Source organism: Rattus norvegicus, chromosome 8, assembly GCF_036323735.1.
Source record: "Rattus norvegicus strain BN/NHsdMcwi chromosome 8, GRCr8, whole genome shotgun sequence".
NCBI lineage: Eukaryota > Metazoa > Chordata > Mammalia > Rodentia > Muridae > Rattus > Rattus norvegicus.
This window is the reverse complement of record NC_086026.1, coordinates 98,067,318-98,085,615: the sequence shown is the minus strand read 5'-3', so window position 1 is coordinate 98,085,615 and position 18,298 is coordinate 98,067,318. Positions and strand designations below refer to the sequence as shown.

The window sequence follows — 18,298 nt, the reverse complement described above, 5'->3', positions numbered from 1 at the left end:
GAAAATCCCTCCACCCAAAAGCCCCATTTTTCACCCCATAAACCTTCAAACCCCAACCCACCGTCTCCACCTTCAGTTGTCTGGATTAATGCCCTGTGAGGAGTCTGTCTCGGCTTCCTCTTATTTCTACGCACTTCCGTCAATCCTGATTTTTGGATCCCTTCTTCAAGGTGGGAGGTCTCGCCGATGTGGTTGTTGAACTTGAATTTCTGCCCAGCTGAAACCCAGGTTCAGCCGTCCTTCTCAGAGCACAGACTTCGCCTGTGAGGCACAAGCTCAGCCAGGTTATCTGTGGCCTTAGCCTTTCAGTCACTTGCTCTTTTTCCTTGTCAGGTTCGTAGTTGCTTCTGTCTGCTTGCTTTATCTATGGGGTCTGTTCAGATGTAGGTGACACACTGAGGGTGACTCCCCTGAGTGTGGCTGTGTCACTGGTGCTCTGTTTCTGAGGCTTTTCCCACTTTTTCCACTTGACACCCCCCCCCCCATGAGTACCTTCTACTTTTTGACTCTGTGCTGATTTAAAAGGCAGACTTGGTTATTCATTCATTAATTTAAGTCAAAATGATTCTCCTTGGCTTCTCTCCCACCATATCCAGTCACCATTTTTTCCCCTCAAAATGAACAGTGCTTTGAACTTACCCTCTTTGCTTCCACTTTAGACAAAGGCAGCTCCAGGCCTGGCTACCCGTCTGCTCACACCTGGAGAAATCTGTCTTTCTGTGGAGAGCTTGAGGGCTGAGTGGAATCTACCAGGGCTCTGAATTCCCTGCTTCCAGAACCTTGTTCTGGAAGCTTTGGGAAGAAGTTTTGTTTTTCCTGTTATATGGATTGGTTCGGCCTTTTGGCACTGTTCAATGTCTTCCTTTTCAAAAGCTCAGATATAAACACACACACACACACACACACACACACACACACACACACACACACAGCCAACAGCCATTGAAAAGGTAGATATAATTGAAGAAGTGTTGCAGGTAGCCAAGGAAAGCAAACATGAGCTCCCTGGGCTGGTGGCTTCTTGTTTCCTGAAGTCTGAGCAGAATGGCCAGAAGGCACAGGGGTGGGAGCAGGGTTGGGGTGAGGTGTCAGGAAGACTCTGCTAATTAAAGTCTGGGGCATCGCTCATAATGGATGACTCCCTTCATTATCAGGGCTTCTCCTCCTCTGATCTTGTCTGGGGAATTCAAAACCTTCTCCTTGCAGGATGTCATTCATGAGCCTTAGGTAGACTGCAGGATCGACTTCCTTTCTTCTGATAAAAGCCTGTTCAGCCAGCACCTGAGATCCCCGCACTGCTTCCCCAGGCTAATGAGGCATTTCCGCATCTGAGCCTTCAGACAAACACAGGCTGCTAGCTGAGGTCAAACAGACCCTCTGCCTTCTTTCTGTCTCCGTACTGTGAATGAAGAACCCTCTCTGGTCTGTTTAGTGTCACGCTTTCTGCTTTCAAAGGGCGATTTTGCTGTTTAAAACGCTCTCCAAGCACCGTTCTGAAATAGTGCATAGTGATTGACTTAGAAGAAATCCGTGATGTGTCTTACTGAGAACATATGTATTCATCCAGCTCCAGGCAGGACTTTGATGGCACTGGATGCGTTCAATGCCTATGAATCATCACTGTAGATTAAATAAGGTGTTTTCACACAGCAGCACAGGCAAAGGAAGGCTCCGGTTGGCCATAGTGTTGGCAGCATTATGGCTAGAGGCTCCTAGGAACTTGTATTCAGAGAGCAATGGCTCAGTCTCCCCCAACTGTGCTTGGGACACTTTAGAGACCATGAAAGGATTTACAGTTCTTTGAACAGTTACCAGCTTGGGTGTGTGCCGAGGGTGATCTGTTTGACACTTGGCAGTTTTTGCCCAAATCTGCTGACAGTGGCTTTTCATCTTCGAAGTCACAATTCGTTGATTGGTTTGTTCCTTAGCTTAAGGTATGTTTCACCACCACTCATGGTGGCACAAGTTCACATAATTCCTTTCATTTGACATTTGGGCATAATTCTGAGAGGAGACCGAATCTCAGCAGGGCAGGATGTGTTGGTGAGGAAGGGAGGGACAGCCGGGACAGCCCCTTCCATTTCCCTTTGGTGATGAGCCGGTCTGGTGAGGAAGAGGAGAGAAGCAATTAGACAGTGTACTCCCTTTCCTGTCTTCCTCTTACTGGCAACCATGTGATCAGACTGATAAGTAATTTAAAAATGATTTTATCAGTTGCAAATTCTTTGTCGCTTGCTTTCCTCAAGCCTTAGTAATGTCTTAATCATAACTGAAATGGCCAAGATGAGGGCTTAAAACTGACCCCAAAGAGTCATGAATTGAATCAAACAAATGCCATCTGATTTAGGCCAGTCTCCTGCTTCCTTAGTAGGAGTGATAAGAGACTGCCCCAGTCCAGTACAGGGGGAAGACCTTAACCAGCCTTGAGATCTTCAGCAAAAAAGTAATCACTTTATTAAAGAATAAAGTATCCTGCAGTCACCCTGAAACGCTTACTCTTTTGCTAGACATCATCGCCCTCTGCTGGTGGCTTGATGTATTTGCACAGTGAGCTGAATTTAGCTCAGTGCCGACCTTCCTCCATCTGGTGCACGCGTCGGCAAATGGGAGTGCCACAGCGCATGTGTAGATTTCCGCCTTGTAGGTCGTGGGACTTGAACTCAGGTTGCCAGGCTTAGTGGCTACTGTTCTTACCCGCTGAGCTATCTAGCTGGTCCTGATATTTTAGAAGATTTTTAAAATTGATTTTTTGACAAGCTCATAAATGTATTCAGTATCTTGATCGCATCTGCCTCAGATCCCTGCCTCTGACTCTGCCCCGCCCCCGCCCCCGCCCCCAACACACCCTTCCAATTATACGTCTTCTTCTTTAGAGAAATTTATTGCTAGTGTATGTGATGAATGTGTGGACCCAGCTACCACAGTACCCCGCCCCAGGGCCCTGCCCAGTACTCCTGCCCCGCATCCCCACCCCCACCCCCCATAAAGCATCATACAGCTTTAGGGAATTAATTCTCTCATAGGCTTGGGGATTGAACTCAGATCTCTAGGTTTTTGTGGCAAATGCCATTATCCGCTAGGCCAGCACACCAGCTTCTCCTCTTTCTCCTCCTCCGTGTTCTCTTCTCATTCTTCTCCTCGCCCCGCTTCTCCTTCAACTTTGCTATCCACCACAGCATTGGCAACCTGCTGGTGGGCACACCCTTGAAGAAAAATTCCCCTCTCTACCCAGCAGCCATCAATTGCAAATAATTCCTTAGCTAAGTGCTGTTCTCGGCTGTTCTCTCCTCTAGCTGGAATGTGGATCAGCTTGATCGTGAGTAGGTGTTGTGCAGATGACCCTAGCTGCCTTCTCTGAGAGAGCAAGACAAAGAAAGCCTGGGCCAAGTGTCAGAAACTGTGGTGGGTGGGTTGAGGAGAGACCCCTTCCAGGAGGACATACTGAGGGCTAGCTCTCCTTATTGGAGGGCAGAGTCTGATACTGGGAACCCAGAGCAAGATTGGGCCAGTCCTGCGACAATCACTGTACTAAGAAGAGGAGTAGAAAGGCTCTTCTTTAGCGATTAACCACCTACATCATTTTCCTTTTTTCCCTATTAAAATTAAAATTTATTTATTTGTTATTTATTTATTCTCTTTACATCCCTCCCAATATCAGCCCCCCCATCTCCTCCCAGTACCCTCTCATGCAGATCCTCCCCCATTCTCCTTTGCAAAGGGGAAGCCTTCCTCTGGGTATTAGCCCCCAATACCGCACCCCCACCCCCCGCACATTAAGTCTCTGTGGGACTAGGCGAGTCCTCTCCCACCTAAGCCGGACAAAGCAATCCATTTAGGGGCACGGAATCCACAGACAGGCAGGCAATGGACAGCCCCTGCTCCAGTTGTTGGGAGACCCATAAGAAGACCACGCTGCTCATATGCTACATATCTGCCCAGAATCAGCCCGTGCTTGCTCTTTGGTGGTGATTCAGACTCTGGGAACTTCCAAGCATACAGGTTAATGACTCTGTTCGTCTTCCTGTGGAGTCCCTCTTCTCTTCCGGTCTCTTCTCGAACTCTTCCATAAGACTCCCTGAGTTCCATCTAATGTTTGGTTGTCTCTGTATTGCTTTCCATAGGCTGCCGGGTGGAGCCTCTCAGAGGACAGTTATGCTAGGTTCTTGTCTGCAAACATAACAGTATCGTTAATAGTGTCGGGAATTGGTTCTTGCCCGTGGGCTGGATCTCAACTCGGGGGTCAGTTATTGGTTAGTCATTCTCTACGTCTCTGCTCGATCTTTGTCCCTGCACTTCTTGGAGGCAGGGCACATTATGGGTCAAAGGTTTTGTGGGTGGGTTGCTGTCTTTATACCTCTACTGGTAGTCCTGCCTGGCTAGAGGAAGTGGCCACTTCTGGATCCGTATCCCCCGCTGCTAGGAGTCTCAGCTAGAGTCGCCCCCATAGACTCTCTGGGGCCTCCCCCATCTCAGGTCTCTGGCATGTCCTAGAGTTCATCCCACCTTTCCCTTCTTTCTCCCGCTCTCCCTATATCTGATCCCTTCCCTTTGCCCTGTTCCCCTTTCCATCCCACTTTCCACCCAGTTCCCTCCTTCCATCAACCTCTGAAATCTATGTTGTTTCCCCTTCTGAGAAAGATTCAAGCGACCTCCCTTGGGCTCTTCTCGCTATTTGGCTTCTTTGGGTCTGTTGATTATAACGTGTTTGTCCTGTACTTTATGGCTAATATCTACTTATAAGTAAGTTCATACCATGCATGTCCTTTTGGGTCTGGGCTACCTCACTCAAGATGTTATTTTCTAGTTCCATCTATTTGCCCGTAAAATTCACGACGTCCTCATTTTTAACGGCTGAGTAGTATTCTATTGTGTAAACGAACCGCATTTTCTTTATCCATTCTTCAGTTGAGGGACATCTGGGTTGTTTTCGGTTTCTGGCTATTATGAATAAAGCTGCTATGAACATAGTGGAGCATGTGTCCTTGTGGGATAGTGGAGCATCTTTTGGGTGTATGACCAGGAGTGATATAGCTGGGTCTTGAGGTAGAACTATTTCCATTTTTTTTTTTAAAGAAACTGTCAAATTGCTTTCCGGAGTGGTTGTACAAGTTTGTACTTTCACAAACAAATGGAGGAGTGTTCCCCCTTGCTCCACATCTTTGCCAGCATGAGCTGTCCCTTGAGTTTTTGATCTCAGCCACTCTGATTGATATTAGATGGACTCTCAGAGTCATTTTGGTTTGCATTTCCCTAATGACTAAGAACTTTGAACATTTTTAAAGTGCTTCTCAGCCATTCCAGATTCCTCTATTGAGAATTCTCTGTTTAGTTCTGTACCCGACTTTGAATTGGGTAATTCAAAGTTTGTTGGTGTTTAACTTCTTGAGTTCTTTATATATTTTGGATATTAGCCTTCTGTCAGATGTAGGGTTGGTGAAGATCTTTTCCCAATCTGTAGGCTGTTGCTTTATCCTTCGACTTAAAGAAGCTTTTCAGTTTCATGAAATTCCATTTATTAATTGTTGACCTTAGTGCCTGAGCCACCAATTTAAAAAAAGAAACACCTGAATTATACGTTTAAGTCACAAATCAAACAATGTAAACCCATTTTAAAGACAGGTGAAAAATATTCGTTTACACTTTGCTCTCTCGTTCCTCCAAGCTAACTGAGACAACAGTAGCTGCGGCTTATCTTTGGCACGCAGAGCTGTGCAGACAGGCAGGGACAGATGGTGTTCCCTGCGTGAAGGAGGGTGACATGTGTGGATGTTTGGAAAGTAACCGCAAACATTGTCCACAGAGGAACCCACGTTCCCATTTTGCTGTTTTTGCTGTTGATAGCTCTGGGTTTGTTTTCATGAATACTAATTGTACTGTAAACAGAACTTAAGAATTTTTGCTAGCTCAGTGCCACTTCTTGGATGTCTGTCAGGCCAGCATGACTTTGGATCACGTTTGCTTTAATTACTAACTAACCGCCTCTTGAATGAACTCACTGAACCTTATTTTATCCCCGAGCCCTGCTACCAAGCATTTGGCTTTCATCGCCAGATTTTTAACATTAAAAATTGCCACATAGAAACACTTGTAGTTATCGGTGTCTTTCGTTTTTATAGCATTAGATTCTCCAAAGGGGAGTGATTGGCAGAAGAGAATACGCGTGTAGATGTTTCCAGTTACTTTCCAAACACATGACTGTGTGCCTTGCCAGCCATAAGAGAGAATGATACTTTCCCTCGCTGATTACACTTGTTTTTCTCATTTGTAGCTTCTAAGACTTTTTCCTAGGTCTTGGAAAAACTCTCCTAGGCTCTAGTTCACAGGCTTTATTCTTTGGAAATGGCTAAACCTGTTTTAAATCGTGCCTCTGCCCATTTCTAGCTTTGTGGTCTTGGGACCATTCATTTCTTTTCTAAGGCTTAGTGTTACCAGCTGTACAATTATTGAAGTTATTAAATAAAATAACTCATGTAAAACTTATAGGAGGGGCTGAAGAGATGGCTCAGCAGTTAAGGGCACTGGCTGCTCTCCCAAAGGTCCTGAGTTCAATTTCCAGCAACCACATGGTGGCTCACAACCATCTGTAATGGGATCTGATGGCCTCTTCTGGCATGCAGGTGTACATGCAGATAAAGTGTGTGTGTGTGTGTGTGTGTGTGTGTGTGTGTGTGTGTGTGTATATATATATATATATATATATATATAACAAATTCTAATACCTGAAAGAATACAGTATTCTTATAAGTATTATTATAATTAATAATGTTAGAAAGAGCTGGGGCTAGTACTACACATTTATTGTTCTACTGTTTTTCTTGACCACCAAGCGGTCATCTTTGCTTAAAAACTATGTTTAATTACATCACCAATGCTTTTATATTTAAAAATGTATTAGTGTGCTCTAATTGTACATATTGGTTGGTCTCACTAATTATGAATAATTAGTACTCATAAGAATAAACCCAGAGAGATCAATAGTCAAGACAGCAAATGAGAATGTGTGTTCCTATGTGGACAGTGTTTGCAGTAACTTTCCATGCATAGATGTGTGCTTGCTTGCACCCACCCTCCGGAATGTTCTTCTTATCCTGCTTCCCTATCCCTTCCCCAACTCTGAGGAGTCCCTCTAATACTTTACTACATTCATGGTTCCCCATGGGGTGGGGAGAACACAGAGTTTTTCTATGTAGCCCTGACTAGCTGAAGCTTGTTGTGTAGACTAGGCTGGCCTTGAACTCACAGAGATCCTCCTTTCTCTGCTTCCTGAGTGCTGGGATTAAAGTCATGTGCTCCCATACCCAGCCTGCTTTCAGGTCTTTAAAAAAATACTTCTAAATTTTATATTTGTAAAAGAAATGTGCTTCCTTTTCCGAGCAGTCGCCAAGGTGGCTGAAGTGGAGCAGCAGAAGAAGTGAACTTTCTGCAAGTTCGCGTGTGGCATGGACCTCGACCAACTGCTAGACATGTCCTCTGAGCTGTTCATGCAACTGTAGCCCAGAGGCGGCGCCTGAACCATGGCCTGTGGTGGAAGTACTCACTGCTCAAGCTCTGGAGAAAGACCAAGGAGGCGCCACCCATGGAGAAGTGGGAGGTGGTGAAGACCCACCTGAGGGACATGGTCATTCTGCCTGAGGTGGTCGGCAGCATGGTCGGTGTGTACAACTGCAAGACCTTCAACCAGGCAAAGATCAAACCAGAGATGATCGGCCACTACCTGGGTGAGTTCTCCATCACGTACGAGCTCGTCAAGCACGGCCACCCACTCCTCCGGATTCATCCCCCTCAAGTAGTAGAGGCCAATAAAGACTTGTTATTTTGAAAAAGAAAAAGAAAAGGAAATGTAATAGTTGTCTGTGTTTGGCTTCTTTTGCTGGACACAATCAACTTTAGTTCCACTCTTTTCCTGTTGATTGTATAGTTTTGCTTTTTGTAGCTGGAGAGAGAATTCACCATTGTGTCTGAATACGCCACAGGTTCTGCCTCCGTTTTTCTGTTGATAGAGGAGTAGGCAGATTCTGTAATTTGTTATTGTGACTAGAGATACAGTAGCCTGGGATTGCGGCGTTCCCCACCCCCACCCCAGACAGGGTCTCGCTGTAAGTAGCTCTTTCTAGTCTGGAACTTGCTGTGTAGACAAGCTAGCCTTGAACTCACAGAGAACCTCCTGTTTCTACTTCCCCAATGCTGGGATTAAAGGTGTACACCACCATGCTGCAGGGATCTCTTGTAGATTGCTCTCATACCCTTCTGCTATCACCCAGAATTGATACAGATGAATCGTAGGGTAATTTTGTTTTGGTTTTATTAAAAATTCTCATACTGATTTCCACAGTAGATTTACTAGTGCACATTTCCATGGTCCTCTAAGGAAGAGTCCCATTTTCTCCACATCCCCACCAGCGCTTTCTATTTTTTATGTTTCTGATAATATCCACGACTGGGGAGAAGTCAAATCTTAACATATTTGATTTATATTTCCATGGTGGGTAAGGATGCCAGCACTCATTTGTCCATATTCCCTTTTTTAAATTCGGGGTCTCATGTGTCTCAGAGTGGCTTTAAGCTTACTATGAGTTGGAGGAAGATTTGGAACTTATGGTCTTCCCTCCCTTTCCTCAGTGACAGGACTCTAGGCATGTGTCATGACACTTCTTAAAGGTTAAGTGTGGGATAGAACCCAGGGCTTTGTAAGTACTAGACAAGCACGGTGTAAGCTGAACCCACCTCTAGCTTCATTTATACATATTATTTAAAATTATATTTATGTGGTGTTTGTGTGTGTGTGTGTGTGTGTGTATGTGTGCGTGCGTGCGTGTGTTCATCATTAGAAGACATGTTGTGGGAGTTAGTTCTCTCCTATCATATAAGTCCTGGGGATAAAAAACACTAAAGAGTAGCCTTGACTTGGGACTGAAGGTGACTGAGCAGCTACTGTTTGTCAGAGGGAAAAGACCACATGACAACTGATTTATATTAATCCCTGATGCTTAACAATTTCCTCGTATCTGCTCATCTCTAATCCGCCAAAGAAATCCATAGTAGGGAAAATCCATTATGCTATGTGTGAGGTAGGAAAGAGTCTGAAGTCTGTGAACATCCTAATGGCCACTATGCCACGCGGAGATGAAGAAGACGATGCTTTGACTCTGCAAGAGCTCTCCGGTACAGAGGGGTGAGTGTCAGACAAGTAATTTTAATTTGGTGCTAAGTGCACCAAAAGGGCTCAGAGGATTGATTCTTGATGGTGCATAGAGTTGTGAATATTTCCACAGATATTGGTGTTTGATGGGTAACAACTAAGTGAGCTATCCTGGTTATTTCCAAGTGTATGTCCAATATCAGTTACTCAGTTTTTCTCACAAACATGGTCTTACCTGAGATGACAAGAAACTCTTCATGTCTTGAAACTCAAGCTTCATAAGCTATTACCTCATTTCTGAGCATGTATGTATGTATGTATGTATGTATGTATGTATGTATGTATGTACCTATCTACCCACCCTTTTGTCATGATTTAAATGAGAGAATGGCTCTCATTGGTTAACATGTTTGAATGCTTGGTTCCTAGTGGAACTGTTTGGGAAGAATTAGGAGGCGTGGCCTTGTTGGAGAGGGTGTGGCCTTGTTGGAAGAGAGGCACCACTGGGGGTGGGCCTTGAGGTTTCCAAAGCCTACACTAGGCCCAGCCTTACTCTCTCTGCTCCATCTTGCAGATCAGATGTAAGCTCTTAGCAACTACTTCAGCCCCATGTCTTCCTGCCTGACACGATGGCTCTGCCATGATGATCACAGACTAACCCTCTGAAACTATAAGCAGGCCCTAATTAAATGCTTCATTTTGTAAGTTGCCTTGGTCATGGTGTTGCCTCAAAGCAATAGAACAGTAACTAAAATGCTACTTGAATTGAAATCAATAGTTCAAGCACTAATCACCACCGTCTTATCTATCTTTTCACCATGAAAGGGTGAAACTCTGCATCCAGGGAATAAGTCTCCATTTCTCCTGTATCCTCTAGCATCCATGATTCTCCACTCTGACTCTGTGACTTTAACTACCATAGGTAGTTAATAAATAGAATGGTACCATATTGCCCCCACCCTTGATGATTGGCTTATGCGACTCAGCATAATGTCCTAGAGTTTGATCTACGTCATTGCATGTATCAGAATTTCCTTTTATTATAGTTGGACAGTGTTCATTGCATGTTGTGATGGTTTGTATATGCGTGACCCAGGGAGTGCCACTATTAGGAGGTGTGGCCTTGTTGGAATAGGTGTGTCACTGTGGGCATGGGCTTTAATAGCTTTGTCCTAGATGCCTGAAAGCCAGTCTTCTCCTGTCTCTCTTTGGAATAAGATGTAGAACTCTCAGCTTTTCCTACATCATTCCTGCCTGGACATTGCCATGCTCCCACCTTGATGATAATGAACTGAACCTCTGAACCTGCAAGCCAGCCCCAATTAAATGTTGTCCTTTGTAAGGCTTGCCTTGGTTATGGTGTCTGTTCACAGCAGTAAAACCCTAAGACACATGTATATTCCATTTCTCGTGGTTCCATTCATCTGCTTTAGACTCCTGAGTTGTTTTCAGCTTTTGCCAATTTTAAATTGCTATGAGTAATACTATGTGAGTGTGGATACTTGTTTGAGTATCCAGCAATTTCAATTCATATATATCACATATATGCATATGAATACACATATATGAATATACACATATGTTCAGAAAAATGATCACTGGATATAAAGATTAAGTCTCAAGGGATGAACTGTTCATCAGCCAGCCCAATTGGGAAACATGCAAGTAGGGAGAAGTAGTGCCCAGAACGGGAACTGAGAGGGTATTGAGTGCCAGGGTTTGCTGTGCCTGGAAGATAAAACGATGCAGGATGTTTTGGAGTAAGGCTGAGGCCAGTCAGTAGGAGAGGAAGTGCCTAGCTTAGCAGACTTGAAGTGTCAGGGTGTGTGTGATATACACAGAGGGGTCCCTGCCCACTCAGAGGAGAAGGGGATGGGAGGATGGGGGAAGGATTGTGGGAGGGGGTAGTGAGGATGATATAAAGCGAATAAGTAAAAAGCTAAAAACAACTCATATATATATATATATATGAGAGAGAGAGAGAGAGAGAGAGAGAGAGAGAGAGAGAAAGAGAGAGAGAGAGAGAGAGAGAGACACTGAGGCCAGTGGGTGGGGGCTTAGAAGGTTGGCATTAGCTCCGTGGATCTCAAGGGAACTATTTAATGATAGCTGAATACCAGCCCTGGAAGACTCACAGAGAGCCCTTAAATGATTTTCCCTTAACCAACCCATTTCAAATAACTTAAAATATATCCCGCTGTTTTGTTGACACTTAAAGAAATTACTTAATAATGGCTATTTAAACAGAAAACATGGAGGAGAAAATTCCTATAATCTTTCCAAATTTTGAATTTCTTTAAGGCCCCCACAGACTTCCTGCATCCTTTTCCCATTATCAAAATGTTAAGTGAGATGCATGCAACATCAAGCAGCCGTTGTTACAGTGGCCAAGTTGCCTTTTCTTTAAGTGGCCACTTGCATACTCAGCCTCCTTGTTTTGTAGCCAGAAAAAAAAAAAAAAAAAAAAAGAACTAAAGTGTCAAGTAGAAGTGAGCAACAGAAGGCAGTAAATAAAACTTTCCAGTAGATGTTAAATTTAGACAGCCAAAGCACAGTGGCCCCTCGCCAGCTCTGTTCACCCTGAGTCCGGGGACTCAGAGGAAGTGCTATTAAAATACTTATAAAGGGAAGAATGTTCTGTGGAAAAGAAATGTGCCAAGAGTTTATTAAAAACCAAGTGATTTGTGCTAAATATATATCCAAGGTGCTTGTAAACACCAATTGCTGGTGGGAGAAAGAGAGAGAGAGAGAGAGAGAGAGAGAGAGAGAGAGAGAGAGAGAGAGAGAGAGAGAGAGAGAGAGATTTGTTACATCTACCAAAGCAATCCGTTTTCAGAGCTGTCAGGCATTAAAGGGCAATTTTAGACTTTCTTCAAAACACATTTGAGAAAAAGGCCAGGGGAGAAACCTTTGTTTCCAGTGATGTCAAAGATGAGATTACAGCTGAATAATTAAACTTAAGGTGTACTCCCTAAGATGGAAATAATAATTCAGGGTACTGGAAACTTACCCAACTACCTGGAGCTCGTGAGGTCATGCATCTTAGAAGAGAACCTACTACCATAATTTTACTATGCATCATGCTTTATAAATGCATTCTAAAATGTCTTCTTATATGCACAGTTTGGGGGTAACTCTCACCCCTCATCAAATAAGCTTCTTTTGATATAAGAATGCAGAATTTACAGAAAGCCACAAGTTGTTATGTGGGGACATTAATGAAGCGTGTGGAGCCCAGCCCCAATGATCTACAATACAACTACTGCACCTAAGGCTCGGGAAGTAAAGTGGAAGAGAGGAAGCGGGCAGAAGAGTGTAAGATCCAAAGACCAGGGAGTTGGCTGGGAGGTTGTTTAGCCTAGTAATGATTGGAAAGTTACGCCCATGATACTTCATCCATACTGCTGAACAAACAAGATATTAACAGTGATATCAATATATGTTAATGTATAATGCTGAAATACCATGGATTTCCATCCCATACAAAGAAATACAAGCAATTAGTGCTGCTTCTCCTGAGATGAACCCTATAATTAGTAACCCAATACAGGGCGTTCAGCCCTGAAATTAGGTACAAGCAGGCTGCATTTTAGATATTCATGTAATATAGCAGCCTTATTTATAATAGCCAGAAGCTGGAAAGAACCCAGATGCCCTTCAACAGAGGAATGGATACAGAAAATGTGGTACATCTACACAATGGAATATTACTCAGCTATCAAAAACAATGACTTTATAAAATTCGTAGGCAAATGGTTGGAACTGGAAAATATTATCCTGGGTGAGTTAACCCAATCACAGAAAAACACACATGGTATGCACTCATTGATAAGTGGCTATTAGCCCAAATGCTTGAATTACCCTAGATGCCTAGAACAAATGAAACTCAAGACGGATGATCAAAATGTGAATGCTTCACTCCTTCTTTAAAAGGGGAACAAGAATACCCTTGGCAGGGAATAGAGAGGCAAAGATTAAAACAGACACAGAAGGAACACCCATTCAGAGCCTGCCCCACATGTGGCCCATGCATATACAGCCACCCAATTAGACAAGATGGATGAAGCAAAGAAGTGCAGGCCGACAGGAGCCGGATGTAGATTGCTCCTGAGAGACACAGCCAGAATACAGCAAATACAGAGGAGAATGCCAGCATCAAACCACTGAACTGAGAACGGGACCCCCGTTGAAGGAATCAGAGAAAGAACTCGAAGAGCTTGAAGGAGCTCGAGACCCCTTATGAACAACAATGCCAAGCAACCAGAGCTTCCAGGGACTAAGCCACTACCTAAGGACTATACATGGACTGACCCTGGACTCTGACTTCATAGGTAGCAATGAATATCCTAGTAAGAGCACCAGTGGAAGGGGAAGCCCTTGGTCCTGCTAAGACTGAACCCCCAGGGAACGTGATTGTTGGGGGGAGGGCGGCAATGGGGGGAGGATGGGGAGGGGAACACCCATAAGGAAAGGGAGGGGGAGGGATTAGGGGGATGTTTGCCCGGAAACCGGGAAAGGGAATAACACTCGAAATGTAAATAAGAAACACTCAAGTTAATAAAAAAAAAAGACTGTTTTGAACAATAGATAACACACAATAAAAGGAAAACCTACAAAAAAAAGATATTCATGTATAATCTGTAGGTATTTGACAATTTTAATAAGATGTGAGGGGTTAGAGGAGAAAACATGGAAGGGGTTAGGGTGTTAGAAGTGGTAATTATATTTAAAAAATGAACCACCTTCAAATCTATATGTGCCTCCTGTTAACAACTGGACATATTTTGTCAATTCTTGTCATGGCATGGCTTCTACCAAAACACACCATACTTGGTGACAATATATTTGTGATATACTTTGTGATCTAAATATATTTGTCTTTTTAGGAGACAATTGAGACAGGTCTCAATTATAATCTACATGTCTGACACTTAAAACTATCTAATAATTTTAATGAAATAATTGCTAATTAGTGAAAGCGTTAGAAAGGTTTTGCTTGTTTACATGTTTGTTTTTGTGTTCTTGGGGAATCAAGACCAGTGCTTCGTGCATGCTAGGCTGGACTCCATCCACCCCAGAGCTACCTCTGCATAAAGAAAGTCCCTTTTATTTGTTTATTTGTGTGTAAACATTATGCTTTTGAATTATACCCTATTAGAAGTCTTATATTTTTCTGATTATTATTATTATTATTATTATTATTATTATTACTACTACTACTACTACTACTACTACTACTACTACTACTTATTAACTTTATATCACACTCACTGCCCTCTTCCCAGCCACCCCTCCTCTTCTCCTTTGGGCAGGTGAGAATCCCCTTGGTCTCCCCCAACCCTGGCACATTAAGTCTCTGTGGGGAACATTCTCTCCCACTGAGACCGGTCAAGGCAGCCCAGCTAGTAGAACACTTCTCACGTACAGGCAGCAGCTTTTGGGAGAGCTCCTGCTCCGGTTGTTTGGGACTCACATGAAGATGAAGCTGCTTATCTGCTAGATATGTATGGGGGGCCCTAGGTCCAGCCTGTGATGTATTTTCTTTGGTTGGTGGTTCAGACTCTGAGAGCCCCAAGGGTCCAGGTTAGGTGATTCTGTTGGTCTTCCTGTGGAGCTCCCATTCCCTTTGGAGCTCACAATCCTTCCTCCTATTCTTCCATAAGAGTCTCCAAACTCTATCCTTTTTTTAAAAATGATTAATTAATTTATTTATTTATGTATATGAGTACACTGTAACTGTCTTCAGACACACCAGAAGAGGGCATCGGATCCCATTACAGATGGTTGTGAGCCACCATGTGGTTGCTGGGAACTGAACTCAGGACCTCTGGAAGAGCAGTTGGTGCTCTTAACCGCTGGGCCATCTCTCCGGCTCTCTTGGGTGCCTCCTTTATCCCAGGTCTCTAGCTCCTCCTGGAGATGCCCCCTCCCAACTTCCCACCCCCATCAGTTGCAGATTTTCATTCATTCTCATGGCCATCTGGCCATCCCTCCTGTCCCTCCTTACATCTGATCTTGAGTCCTCCCATTCCCCTCCCAACCTCCTCTCCCATTCAGTTCCCTCCCTCCATCTGCCTCCTAGGACTATTTTATTTTCCCTTCTAAGTGAGATTTAAGCATCCTCACTTGTACTTTTTTTCTTGTTTAGCTTCTTTGGGTCTGTGGAGTATAACATGGGTATCCTGTGTTTTATGACTAATGGCCACTTCTAAATGAGAACGCACTATGCACGTCCTCTTGGGACTGAGTTACCTCATCAGATGTTCTCAGAATCCATTCATTTGCCTGCAGAATTCATTATGTCTCTGTTTTTAACAGCTGAATAAAATTCCACATTTTCTATATTCATTCTACGGTCGAGGAACATCTAGGTTGTTTCCGCTTTCTGGCTATTAAGAATAAAGCTGCTATGAATATAGTTGAGCAAGTGTCTTTGTGGGATGGTATATATTTTGGCATCTTTTGGGTATATGCCCAGGAGTGGTATAGCTTGGGTCTTGAAGTAGATCTATTCTCAACTTTCTGAGATACTGCCAAATTGATTTCCACAGTGGTTGTACAAGTTTGCATTCCCATCAGCAATGTGGGAGTGTTCCCTTTGCTCCACATCCTCGACAACATGTGTTATCACTTCAGTTTCTGATCTTAGCCACTCTGACTGGTGTGAGATGGAAACTCAGTCATTTTGATTTGCATTTCCCTGATGACCAAGGACTTCCAACGTTTCTTTAGGTGTTTCTCAGCCATTCAAGATTCCTCTGCTGAGAATTCCCTGCTTAGCTCTGTGCCCCACTTTTAAATTGGATCATTTGGGTTGTTGGTGTTTAACTTCTTAAGTTCTTTATATATTTTGGATATTAGTCCTCTGTCAGTCAGATATAGGGTTGGTGAAGATCTCTTTCCAACCTGTGGACCTTAAGTTATTCAACTGCTGATTACTACAAAGATTTGAGTATTACTATTTCACTTTTAGGAATCTTATTGTGCTGATAATTGTTATAATTCATTGGCATCACAATTGGACAGATCTATGGAGTGCTTGTCTAGCTTGGTAGCTTACACATTACTTTCTATTGGTATAAAAACTTTATGACAGAAAGGAGGATTTTCAGGTTACAGCACACATCTTCTCAGTCCTGTGTCTAAACTGAGTCTTCAGCAATAAGGACAGACAGACTTGCAACCTCTCAGAGGTAACCACAGACAATGTCAATAGCTTGTATTGTTGTGGGAATCAATGCTGCTAACATGACAAGATGAACAGAGGTTTATCCTGCCTAGTTATACAGTATTGGTGAGATAGCCTATGGCTCTTCCAGAGAGCACTGTCAGTCCAAAGTGTATAACTTAATTTCACATATATAACAACAACAACAACAATAGTAATAATAATAATAATGTGTTAATATGTATTGTGCATGATTTTAGGTAATTATAAAATTCTTTGAGGCTAAAAAAAAAGAGATGTGATTACTGTTTTACAGAAAATGATCAAGTCAAGTGGATGCAGCAGAATCATGTTTGATGGGAACTGTACTCTGGGGACATCTACGCTGCGTCATCCCCTAATTCTCAGTGCTTTTGTGGAAGCGATATCAAGTCTAGTGAGCATTAACAAAAGGGTGACAGAGAATCAGAGGACACTAAAAGCTTGGCCTTATTTAGAATTTCTATTTTGGATGTGGTGAGTAGATTTTATGAAGCATGCATGGGTTGTGCAATTTGTTTCCTTTAATAAAAAACTATTCGTTCTTTGTGAATTTTGCATCATGTGCCCAATCCCACTCATTTCTCCTTCCCTTCATACCTACCCTCAACCCTTGTAACATCCCCCAATCATAGAAAAAAACTTACTGTGGAAGCTGTTGTATGTATATCACACTACACATGACACCCCTTTGTCTACAGTTCTTTGCTTGTAAATGTTCATTGTAATGAGTCCCTGATCTGATATGAGGCCTCTGTCTTTGGCTACTCTACCAATACTGGAACCTCACTGGGAATCCTCTTGGATGTCCTGTGCCTTGGAGATCCTGTAGGTTTGGATTTGTAGGACCACCCTCTTCCTGCACTCCAGCAGTTCATCAATGGGGTAGATGTTGGGGTGGGCCAATTCAAAGCCCCAAATCTAGGTCTGAAAGGTATCAGAGCTGGTCAACCTGCTGGATTTCCTGCTATCACGCCTTTGGGACCAGCTCATTGGCAACCCCCTCAACCAGGGCCAGCTCTACTCTGCTGCCCAGGCAAGGTGGAGGCCCTGCTCTCTGGAGTGTTGCACTTGGTGAAGGACAGGGCCAGTTCTCCCACTCTTAATGTGCCCAAATCCAGCTCTCCTGACTGCCAAGGTGATGAGGGATGAGGGTGGGGAGGAGGGCATCTTTCCTTTGTCCCTGCCACTGCACAGAAGACAAGTGGCAGGGCGAGATCTCCTGTGCTCACACCATTGGAACAGCTCACCTGCACTCTCCTATGTCCAGGGCCAGCTCTCCTGGGCTGCCCAGTACAGACGCAGGCCCTATTTTCCCCAGTGAGGGCTCCAACAGGTGAGAGGCAAGGACAGCTGTCTGGCCCTGATGATCTTGGTGCCAGCTCTACTGCCCACTGTAGGTGACAAGGAATGGGGGTGGGAATTTCTCCTTCACTCATGTCACCACATGACAGACAAGTAGCAGGGGCAGCTCTCCCATGCTCACACCTTCAGGGCTAGATGGCCTCTATCCCTGCCACCAGGATCACCTCTCTTATGCTGCTCAGTTGAGATGCAAGACCTGCTCTCCTGAGTGCTGCAGCTGGTGAGGGGCAGGGCCAGCTTTCCTGCTTTCATGACCTCAGAACCAGGTCTCCTGACTGTCATAGTGGGGAGGGGAGAGGAGAGGATGGTGTCTCTCCCTTGTTCATGCCACTTCATGGGAGATGAGTGGCATGCTCCCAGGGCCAGCCCACCTACAACACCCATAATGTGTGGGACACGCTCTTCTGAGTACTGTAGCTGGCTAGGCGTTAGATCAGCTCTCCTGCTCTGACATCCCCATAGCAAGCACTCCCATGATGCTCAGGCAAGGGGTGGGGCCATTCTGCATGGCCCTCAGACATCGACATTTCCCCAGGCAGCAGCCCAGACCAAGGATGTCTGCCCCTGTTGCTGTAGGACCACAGACC

At 44.1% G+C, this 18,298-nt stretch overlaps 1 protein-coding gene and 1 pseudogene across 1 annotated transcript in view; both read left to right on the top strand.

Moving 5' to 3' along the window:
* Snx14 (sorting nexin 14) overlaps positions 1 to 18,298 on the top strand; it is a 224,519-nt gene that overhangs the window by 192,672 nt on the left and 13,549 nt on the right. Inside the window, exons 30-31 of the transcript XR_010053970.1 lie at positions 7,378 to 7,718; positions 16,624 to 16,823. The gene's annotated coding sequence lies outside the window, so the exon portion shown is untranslated. The remainder of the gene's footprint in view (positions 1 to 7,377; positions 7,719 to 16,623; positions 16,824 to 18,298) is intronic.
* Rps15-ps11 (ribosomal protein S15, pseudogene 11) lies at positions 7,440 to 10,980 on the top strand (annotated as a pseudogene).